This window comes from Capsicum annuum, chromosome 12, assembly GCF_002878395.1.
Source record: "Capsicum annuum cultivar UCD-10X-F1 chromosome 12, UCD10Xv1.1, whole genome shotgun sequence".
NCBI classification, from domain to species: domain Eukaryota; kingdom Viridiplantae; phylum Streptophyta; class Magnoliopsida; order Solanales; family Solanaceae; genus Capsicum; species Capsicum annuum.
This window is the reverse complement of record NC_061122.1, coordinates 20,585,575-20,596,995: the sequence shown is the minus strand read 5'-3', so window position 1 is coordinate 20,596,995 and position 11,421 is coordinate 20,585,575. Positions and strand designations below refer to the sequence as shown.

Sequence of the window (11,421 nt, the reverse complement as noted above, 5' to 3'; positions counted from 1 at the left end):
TACTCCTTCATTGCTTATAACTCGAAATTCGTTTAGAAATTATTCATACAAAATTTAACGGTGACAACAAAAAACTAGATAGGAGCATCAGTAAATAAATCTACGATGCATCACAAATTGAGTAATTGAAAAAAACAATCGGTAAAAACAAAATATACTAAAAAAAATACGGTAATACCTAAAACAACACTTAAGCACTAATTCGTAGAAGATAATTGAATTCCAAAGTGTTATCGAGAACAAGGTAATGTTAATAGTTGAACTTTACAAATTTTTTTTTGAACATCAACAAGTACAATTGAATTTGATTGTTCAATTACAACGAATTTGAATTGATTTTTTTTTTGAAGGATCATGCGTTTAGCGACTGGAAAATTGAATTGAATTTTTTTTTTTTTTAAGAAGAAGAATCACGCATATAGCGAGTGGATAATACAATTTTTTATTTTTTTTGCATTTGAATAGGGTTGTTTGAAGGTAACGAAAAAAGGGTGATTAGTGAGCTTTTAATGGGATTGTAATCTTTAATTGTTAATTTATGGAATTATTACCATATTTAGATCAGACAATTAATGCAGTAAAAACAATTGTATTTGTATTTTTATAGCAACACTTTACAAAAATACATATCAAAAGTTGCTATAATATGCAATTATGAAAGTGTTGCTATGAATCTCATAATTAAAGAGTTAAGTATATTATTTCTGAATTTTGCCCGCAAAACAATAACAACAAACAGCCCATGTCATGGCTGACCTGCCCCAGGCCCAATAATACTCTAGCCCAATCACTCCAATCAACTGAACCAGCAGCCCAAAATCCCAAGACCCAGCCCATTGTTTTTCTTCTTCAATTTCAATAAACAACAATTCTATCAGCAAACACCTTCAATATGGATGATAACAACTCCAACAACTTCAGCCACACCTCGACCCACAATCGACCTGACCTCAACTCGTTTCTCGTATGCATCACGTGCCCTCCCACGCGGATCTGTATAAGGAAGATGCCGAGAATCTTCTACAAATTACTTAGCTGGCTCGTCTAACATTCAAATCCATGAATTTGGGGGGAAATTGGTATGAATTCGTACACATTTATGCTAATTCTATTGGTTCTTGGGGATTATTCCTTTTTCCCAATTTCCATTGATTAAACCCATTAAATTTTCTTCAGAAAGTTCCAAAAATCAGTACTAGAATGAGGTACAAAACCTTATCCACATGCCAAATTCAAATTTACCCCATTAAAATTCACCAAATTACCCTTGAAAATCCTTTGTCCCACATCGGTGAAAGCTAAAAATTTCTTCCATTTTATTTTCTATAAATAGCTCATTGTGGAGCAAATTGAGGACAAGTCTCACGGTTTGGAAAAAGCTTTGATCAAAAAGAGTAAAAATTTTAGTAAAAATTTTCCTTTTTCATGAAATTCGCTGGCTAATCGAAGTTCTCGAGTTGACGACAATATTTTTTGGTGGTGGTTGTTACTCCGGCAGAAGCCTAAAGTCCTGTTTTGTTGCCCTGAAACAGGTATTTTGGCTCTTTTGCTTTCAGTATTTTTTCTTCTTCTCATTAATTTTTTTAGCGTATTAGCCTTATATCTTTGTCGTTAGTAATGATAGAAGTGCTGGGAATTATTTGTTGTAGGAAGGCTTACATGCCATAGGACTTGTGTGTAACAAAATTTGCAATAGTTTCGTTCATTTCGTCGGTTGCTTGATGTTTGTGATTCATGGTTGAACGCGTCAATCGGTGTATGTTTAAGACTGTTTTATGGAGCTGTTCATTCTAATTTAGTGTTTATTTTTTGTATAGAAGTAAAATTCAGTGGTGTGCTAATTTTTCTTTTCCTTCGAAATAGGTTTATAGTAGTTGTGTTGTTCCTTCCTCTTTACGATTTACTTTAACGTCTATTAGGTTGGGAGCTTTACATCTGCTTGTATTCAACATAGTGTCAATGTTCTGTTTAAAGTTATATTTTTCCTCATTTGTGTTATCATTTGCTAGAGAAATCAAATAGGATAAAATTGGCTTTGCATACTATATGTGTAGTGAAATGCCTGATTAATGTACCTACTCTATGGAACATATTGTTGCTTTCTTTCTCCTAAGGATAAATATAGTAATTTGGAAGATGTTCTATTTTAAGTTGTTTCTTGGTTTACTCCAACCTTTGTTGCTATTTTGAGTTTTGGTAACACCCATTTTTGTATAAAAAGGGGCTAGGGTACATTAATCGTCGTCAAAAAGTAGTTAATTCTTGTGCACATCGAGTTGTTTCACCTCTTCTAATGGCTTTTGTTTCAATCACAGTGTAGGTGTGGAATTGATTCACTTTGCTTGAAATTCTACAATTACTTTGACTTTTGCTTCAATGAACATATAAAGGCAAATTTTGGGAGAACATTTTCTAGTTCTTCTCTCAAAAGTGGGAATTAATAAATGAAATGGAGTTTCATCATATACGATCTTCATCTCTAAGATCCTTCTGCCGGCAGCTTTAGATAAGCATATTTTTGCTTGGATCATTTTAAATTTTTCCCCTTTTTCTCTCTGGGTGCTCGACTCATTCTAAAGTTTTCATCTTAAATGTTTCCTTTCTTATTTGACATCATGAATAAGTTGCTCATGAGGTTTGTGTAGTTTAATTTCCAACTCTAGTGTATGTCTTAGTGCCTTTTCTTGTTCTCTTGTTCATTAATGGTTTAGTATCTTTATTAAAGTTTGCATGTTGTTGCGCCCTATTTCGAAAGAAACTTTCTGAAATTTTTCTTTCAAATTTACCCGAGACGTCTTCTCGCGGTTCCATTGATTTTCTTTGTGATGCTTTGATCGACTTTAAGGCTATAATGAACACATTTTAGGATTTGATGGTTCTCCCTAGTTCATGATGTTAAAGAAGGAACTGATGAAGCCTTGGAGAAAGGCAATGTAATCTCACATGCTTCTCTTCTTTTATCCCTAAATGCTTGTTTGCAAGTTTGTGTTTTCTTATCATTCTTATCCCTGCTCACTGGATCCCCCCCACACCCACCCACGAAGTTAGTCTTAAATATCTCTATTCTTTAAAATCGGTCTATCCGTTTTTAGGTATTGATGATAGCTATAATTGCATGACTTTACTAAGTCAAGCATGCCCATTTTCTTTGGCCGTTCTATATCTTGACTTACTGTCTTTAATTTTTATTTTTATTTTTATTTTGGGCCGTAATAGTTTCCTTTCATCTATCATTCTGTTATATTACTCCTCCGTTTTGCATGCGTCTTAACTTCCTTTATGTCTTCTTTTTCATGTGAATCTGTTCGGAGTCCAAATGGACTCTTCTCCTTTGGCATTCCATAATGGGCCAATGAGGCCCATCCCTTATAGCCGATCACTTTGGATAAAAGAGTCTGTTGCTGTGGAAGAAGAAAAATTGGTCGAAACCCGTTGATGTTAAATTTGTATTGTTGTTTTTATTTATTTATTCATTCATTCATTTGGGCCTCGAAGTTAAAGTTGTAAATTAATACAAGTAAAGTGGTTGGGGGCTCTTAGCCCAAAGTGACTAGTTTAGGACAGGTGCAGGTGAGCCAAAAATCCAAACGAATAGTTTAGGACAAGTTCATAGATTTTGGCCCAAAGGGGTCTAGATCTCTCAATCTCTTCCCTTTCTCTTTTTCCTTATGTTTGTTTGCTAGCAATTTCCTATGGCCTATTTAAATTCCCAACGAAGTCGTCAAAAAGATGTTTTGTATAACCCTCAACAATGTTTTCTCAATCAATTTCTTTTCCAAAAAAAAATTAATATTTTTCTCCAAGTTAGTCGAAGAATCATTTTTAAATAGTCCGGATAACCGTAAGTTAGCGCACATTTTAGGTGCCTTAAAGATCTTCCTAAGATGTTAATAAGAACCTCTTATCCGGGATTTTCTTCAAAGTCCAAGTCTTTTTCTATTTTAAGACTTAGGATTTTCTTTAAAAGTTTTCTTAATTTTTTTTCAAATAAATTAAGTGGCGACCCTGTAATTTTTTAGATTACTTCAAAATTTTCTTTAAAGTCTCGAAATAGTTTAAAAAGTTGAAACCAATATTTTTCAATCCTTCAAGTTAAAAAGGAATAAAACTGAAATGGCGACTCTGCTTGAGATTTTAATTAGGTTCTAACCAAATGTTTGAATTTGCCTTTTTTGACTAACTGATATAGTGTTTAAACTGTTTATATGCTTATATGTTTAAATTCTGCAAAACTAAACTATTGCATTTAATGACATGTTTTCCATTTGAAATATATAAATTGTTTGGAGTTTCGTGGATGTCTAGGTCCCTATTGTTTAACTCCAAATAAGGTGTTGGAAATATAACGGTTTATCCGTACGAGAGGCGTCCGATGGCTGTTCGTATTTTCAAACCCAAGTCGTTCACTTAGGAACTTGGTTCAAGCACACTCTAGACATCTAGGATAGAATGAAACCAAAACCTTTTTTTAGGTATGAGCCTAAGACGATCCAATACTCGAGGGGAAATTGGGTTTATTTGAATACTTGATCGGCGTTTATTGACTCCGAGTCAATCACAGACGAGCCATATTTATGTGTTGAAAAAATATATATTTATTTAATTCAATCCATTATCTTTTGGGGTAAGGGGAAGGCTCATCCTTGTTTTCTTCCGTATAGGAATGACCTAACCATACCCCTGTGAGATTCAAGATGGTTATCGAACCGGACAACTTCCTAAAAATATAGTGGATGCATATGAGCGAAGAAGATAAAAAGATTATTAGTACGCATATCAGGCACCTGCCTTCGCTCATAGAGATGGATTCTTGGCTCGAAATAGTCCATGTGCTAATGACATTTTGGGATGATGACAATATGGTGTTTTGTTTTGGGGGCATTGAATTGACTTCCACTATTGAAGAAGTAGTGGCTTATTATGAAAGCATTGATATGTGTGTGAAAAGAATAAGTTCGCCTGATAAAAGTATTCTAGTCCCTATTATATGGAACCGTCCTTTTCACTCGATGATGTACCTGGTTGGGGGAATGTGGCGGAGCAAACATATATTTTCGTGAGTTGTATCGCATGTTTAGAAGGTATAATGTTTTTGAGGAGTTTAGACATAAATTTGAATTAGACGCAAAATGAAAGGAGGAAAAAACATTTGCAGTAGGTCTACTCAGAACTATGGTGTTCCCACAAGGAGAAAATAGCACCATTCATCTAAGAGTCGTTACGGTGACACACACACATTTTTTTATGGGATGAAGTATGGTTCCACAAAGGTATTCCAATCCTTAGCTCCCATGATTGTAGCTAAAATATATCGGGCTTTGGGAAGGTGTAAAACCGAGCATCATTTCTTTAAAGGTTGAAACCTCATCTTGCAATGGTGGATGATGACACAGTGAAAAATCCTAGAAAGGAGCAGCCAGACCCTCAGACAAGGGTAGATCTTCTATCATCGCATGACATGTGGTTGTTCCTGCACAAGTTTAAGAGGAAAGCATCTCCAGAATTTTGGTTTAAGTTTTTTTGGGAATTAAGAGATGACGGTATCCAGTGGTCTATCAGATATCTTCGCCCAGGGAAATATATCACTCGAGGGGGCGAATGGCCTTTTCTAGTACTTCCAGGCCTCAGGGGGACTCGTCTTTATAATCCTAGCAAAGTCCTTAGGCAATTCGAAATCAAGCAGGAGACATCCCCAAACTGCATCTATGCTTAGATTCGTCACTGATTATGAAGAAGGCAAAATCCCGCTCAAAGACTATATGGTAGATGGATGAAGAAGAAGAAAGGTAAACGAAGTATCTTTTTTAATTGGGCATGAACCCGAAGTCAGTGACACTTCCAAGGAGTGGGTTGAAGAAGAGTTTTGCTGGAACATTGATCCCGGTATTGAATGTACCCACTTGAGTTGTTGATATAGAATTAAAACATCAGATTCGACTCCAAAGTCTTCAAGACGAATTCCAAAAAAGTGAGACCGAGCACCAACAGATGCATATGGAGATGCCTCAACCATACACCAGTTGAGAGAAGAGTTAAAGCGAGTCAGGCAAGAGGTTGATGTTAAAGAGAGTCAGGCAAGAGGTTGATCATGTTTGGCGGTGTCAAATCAATTTGGATAATTGCATGGTTCTCGAATTGTTAGCATAGAAAAGATGACCAATAAAAATAAAGCACAGTTATGCGGGAGCCACCTGATCATCAACAGATATCACATATGGAAAGAGGTTAATAAGGCTAAGAAGACAAGGGCCAATGAATGAACATCTAGGAGCTAGTCTTTCTATCCCCTGTGCGAGACCTTGTTCTTTATTTTATGTTATCTTACTTTCCCCTACAAGATTGTATCCCTCTTATGCTACTTTTGTAGGCGTTTATGCCCTTTTTATATATCTATGTAAATTTAGGGATAATGGGTTGGATTTTAAAAACGTATATATTTTCTTCAAAATTCGTTAGGCCAACCCTTGGCTCAAAAGGTTCACCCCAACTAGGATATGCATTTATTATAATGTTATTATGTGATATAACTACCTTATATATTTATGTGCGTTTGTTTGAATCAAAGACAAATTTATCCGCTACGCTCTCGTGGATCAGTTTGCCTATAATCCAAACAACTCTATGTGATTACTTCTTGTCAAATATCTTGTATTATTTATCATATATGGGATCTAACATATCTGCCTTTGAGTTATTTTACTTTACAGATAACAAAAAAATACTACGTGTTGAAACAAGCTGGTAGAACATCCTTACTTCACCCGGTTGAAAATTCATAAAATCCCACCCCTAACCATCAATCAAATATGACTGGATGCGATGAAGATAATGCATTAACCATCAGGAATAGTGTGATAGTAGAACAAAGCGAGATGATTGCTGAACTTGCGAGAAAATTCAAAATGCTTTAAGATGAGATAAACCGTACTAGAGATTTGACTAATCTGGCCATCATTGTCAACGCTCCTGGCCCAGGTGGACACGAGCCTCCACTCCAAATTCCTCCCCTCAATACGCCTATTCTCGGGGACCATCCAATATATTATACGCCTCTGCTTCCCAATTACCCATAGATCCCATAATCCATAATCCTTCAATTCATGCTGTCCAAAAAACCAATCGAGAAAATACCCCAGATGCTTACCATCCACAAAGTCCACCCCTAACCACAAAATCCATCTCCAAATCCATAAAATTCATCCCAAATCCCTAAAATCCATTTTCAAACCCACAAAATTCGCTTCCAAATCCAAGAAATCCATCTTCAAATCCACAAAACTCATTTTCAAATCAACATAATTCCTCTCAGATTCCACCAAACTACTCTCAAATTCTACAAACTATTCTTAATTTTCAAAATGTTCTCCCTTCCTATAATACCCCGTACTTTTTCCTAGCTCAATTTAACTCTTATAATATTAAGGGTCAACTTTGAAAATGAATAAATCTTGATACATGAAGAATTTTCAAGCTCTAGACCCACCAATGTGTAGATAATTGGCTCAGCTTTCCAACGATACCAATTTAGCCTCAATCCGATCCTCGGTTAAGAAGTTATGACATTTTTAATCAAATGATATGGCATCTCGACAGGCACCGCGTCGCGGTGAAGGCCAAAATATCAATTGTCTTATTTTCAGTGGAGCACCGCAATTAGCCCACGTCGCGGAGAAGTTCCAAATCCAGTTCGTCTTTTTCTAGTGAGGCGACGCGATTTCAGCACGTCGCGGCAATGGAAAAAATGTGGCCCGTCCCTTTTCTAGTAGCCTAACACGATTGCACCGCGTCGCGCTAAGGGTTAAACTCGCGATCATCCTTTTTCCAGTAAGTCACCACGATAGTGGCGCATCGCGGGGGGGCCCAAAATCGGGATTTTAGTTTTCGAACTTAATTTTTTAAAGGCAATTTAGTCTTTTTCCCAAGCCTCAAATTGTGTAAAACATTGGATCAAACTTATTCTAACCATTATATGCCCACTTTTCATTAAATTTCTCTCAAAGAAATCTTATAACATCAAAAGTTAGTTCCCAAAAATTCCAAATTCCACCATTCTTTCTCCAAGGAAACTCAAAATTCAAGGTTTCCAATTCAAGATTATCAAGAACCCATCTTCAAGAGCAAAAATAGGAATCCAAAATCAAGTGGTCTCATCAATTGCATCAATTAAGGTATGTGGGGGTTTTCAACAAGGATGATCCTTTTATCCTTGTGCCCAAAATTAGTTTTAAAGTTGATTTTGTATGAAAGTACATGAGTTTCAGATTAGGGTTCATACCCATTATTACTAATTGAAAGATTATGAGATTTGAAGTGATTTAGATGATGAATTTGCATGTTTATTTTCATATTTTCATGCGTATTGCAGAAATTTTCAGTTTTTGAGATGAATTATCAATACTTAAATTATCAAGCATGAACCTTATGATGTTTTGACATGAATTTGATGCATGGGTTGTTAATCCCTAGTTTGTATGTCGATATTTCAAGAATGACTATACATTAAGCATCCTATGATTAACTATTTTTAGATTTTGATAAAGATTCGATCTTTTGATCTCAGTTTAGACTTGGAATCCACTTTATAGTTTCAATTACATACTAAATTAACAGATATACTGTTGGTTTTAATTATAAACCATTATACTAGTTTTTAAAAGTGGATTTCCAATAGAATGAGCATACATATTAAAGGGAGTAGTATTTAGCATCAAGTAGGGTATGTTGACATGTCCCAGAACTACGAGCCACCGTAGGTTCAGATTATCAGATTATTTCCATTTCTATATGGATGACAGATACATATGTGATCACTTATATTACGTTATACTTCTTGGAAAGAGTATGACACCTCTCCCCAACGGGAGGTTTTCCCATAAGGGAACTAGACGTTGGACACTATGATAGCTCACATAGTGTATGTCGGTTAGAAGAACCTCCCTAATAGAAAAGACTATAGAATAATCTTAACAGAAAGTTTTAGAAACTAAGTGTACTGGCTCACAACTTTACACAAATATTGTTTTACAGAAAGACATTAGCTACAGATTTTAATTTTTAAATTTCAGATTCAGAAGTGATTCCTTTCTACACTTAGACAGTATGATTTAAAGACAGAATACCAGTACAACTTTTAAAAACTAAATGTTATGAATCACTAGATTTATGCAACATGTTTTGTTATCTTGATTTTGATTTACAGCTTTTAGATATTCCTGTTTATGTGAGTCATCTACATTTAGCATGTATCTTTTAACAAATTGTAATAATGTTGAGATATTGTTTTACTTATGTATTCACTCCCATATACTCAATACAATCCAGAAGTACTGATCCACATATACGTCTATATGCTACATTGTCTCGTAATGTTGGTTCAGGTGCTCAGTTTCAGCAGCGTGAGTGATTTCGAGCATCTCCATCTACAACCAGACAATTGGTGAATCCTCATAGTTTGGGGACTTAGTCATTTAATTTTTTCCAGCTTACTAGTATAGATGATTCAGTATTTTTAGACAGTTTGAGTTAGCTGGAGGTTTGTCCCAATGACTCTCTAGTTTTAGTTGTAGAGGCTTGTCAGACTGCTAGACATAGTTCAGATTTTCAGTATTGATTTATCAGACTCTTGATTTAAGTATTTTTAGATATTATAATTAGATAGTTTAAGCTTAGCTCATACAGAATTTCATATTTTAGCTTGATTATATATCTATACTTCCCTATTATGAGTTTTAGATTTAGTAGATGGCTTACAGGGTTAGCTTAAGGCTACTCATAGTCTTGAGCTTCGTGTGACGTCTTAGGACCCATTTTCAGGTCGTTATACTCCCTACCACTCAACATTCTCTCATCCTCAAAATCAAGCTACCATCCCAAATCTTTCTCATATTATTATATGCTTCGACATCTACAACCCCTGTCATAATCTTGAGGTAGACCATTATAAGGAAAAGGAAAAGAAATAGAGGACCAAGCATGAAAAGAAGTTGTTGGTCATGAATGAAGAGATTACAAGGATCAAGGAGTCTCATGGGACAAGGGACAATGGTAGTCTAGGGTACGCTAATCTATTTGTTCACCCTGGAGTAGATCTACCAAAAGGGTACAAGGTCCCTAAATTCGAAACATTCAATGGCATCGAAAACCCTATGGATCATTTACGAAGGTATTGCAATCAAATGGTCAGGTAGGGGAAATGAGGAGTTACTAATGTGCCTATTGAGTAGAAGCTTGAGTGGCGAAGCTTTATATTGGTTCATATCTAAGGATCTAAGAAGATAGTCCGGCTGGAAGGCGTTGGCTAAAAGCTTTCTCAATAGGTTTGTATTTGGCATTGAAATAGTCCCTGATCGATACTCACTAGACCAGATCAAGCAGAAAAATGATGAGTATTTTCAAGACTATGTCTTCCGTTGGAGAAAATAAGCTGCTAAGGTACAACCTCCTATATCTGACGAGGAAATGGTGTCGACTTTCTCTCGCGCTCAGGTGGGAGAATTTTATACTAGGATGGTATTCACGATCAGGGAAACTTTCGAAGATTTGGTAAAAGTTGGGGAATCACTAGAAGAAGGCGTTCGAACAGGAAAGATTGTTAAAACCCCAACATCATCTGGGACTTCTGTATTCCTAAATAAGAAAAAAAGATGTGACTACGGTCTCTACTAATTTTGTTACTAAATTGAAGAAGAAATTTAAGCCTAGGAATGTTCTCTCTTCTCTACCGTTACTAAGTTTTCAGCATATGTTCTACACTCAACCCCTATACTAAGATCTGCTTCCAAATATACAATCCCAGTACCAAGCTCCACTTCTAAATATACAATCCCAATACCATGCTCCACAACCAAATATTTTACCCCAATACCAAGTTCTGCAGCCAAATTATCAGTATCATGTTCAAGATGCCTTTCCAAACAACCGAATAAACATCCAAGCACCTTAAAATTATCGTCAAGTACCCCCTCCTGCTAATCAAACCCATTATAACCCGCACATATAAACCTCAAAAAGAGACCTCTCCGAAACTTCACGCCATTAGCTGAAAGTCACACCCAACTCTTTGGAAAATTAAAAGACGTCGGTCATTTATAGCCTATTCGATTGAAACCTACCAGTCCTAATTATTGATTTTATCATGCCGATCAAAATTGTGCCTATCTTTCAGGAGCGGTAGGGCACAGTACCGAGGATTGCGTTAGCCTAAAGTATAAGATTCAAGACTTGATTGATAAAAAGGCCATCAACTTCAGTCACTGCAACAAATGTCAACAGTAATCCATTGCCTAATCATGGGAGAGCCACATTTAACATGATAAAAATAGAGGGCCAATAGGTGTCCAGCAAGACCATCACTAAGGTGGATTTAGAAAAATCTAAAAGGACGGAAGGAGTAGAGAAGATAGAGAGAGTCATAGATGCCTT

At 35.9% G+C, this 11,421-nt stretch overlaps 1 long non-coding RNA gene across 1 annotated transcript; it reads left to right on the top strand.

The window, feature by feature from the left end:
- Positions 1-720: 720 nt before the first annotated feature.
- Positions 721-3,742, top strand: LOC124889324. Its single transcript, XR_007048231.1, has 2 exons — positions 721-1,532; positions 2,316-3,742. It is a non-coding gene; the product is annotated as an uncharacterized LOC124889324 (long non-coding RNA).
- Positions 3,743-11,421: the final 7,679 nt, after the last annotated feature.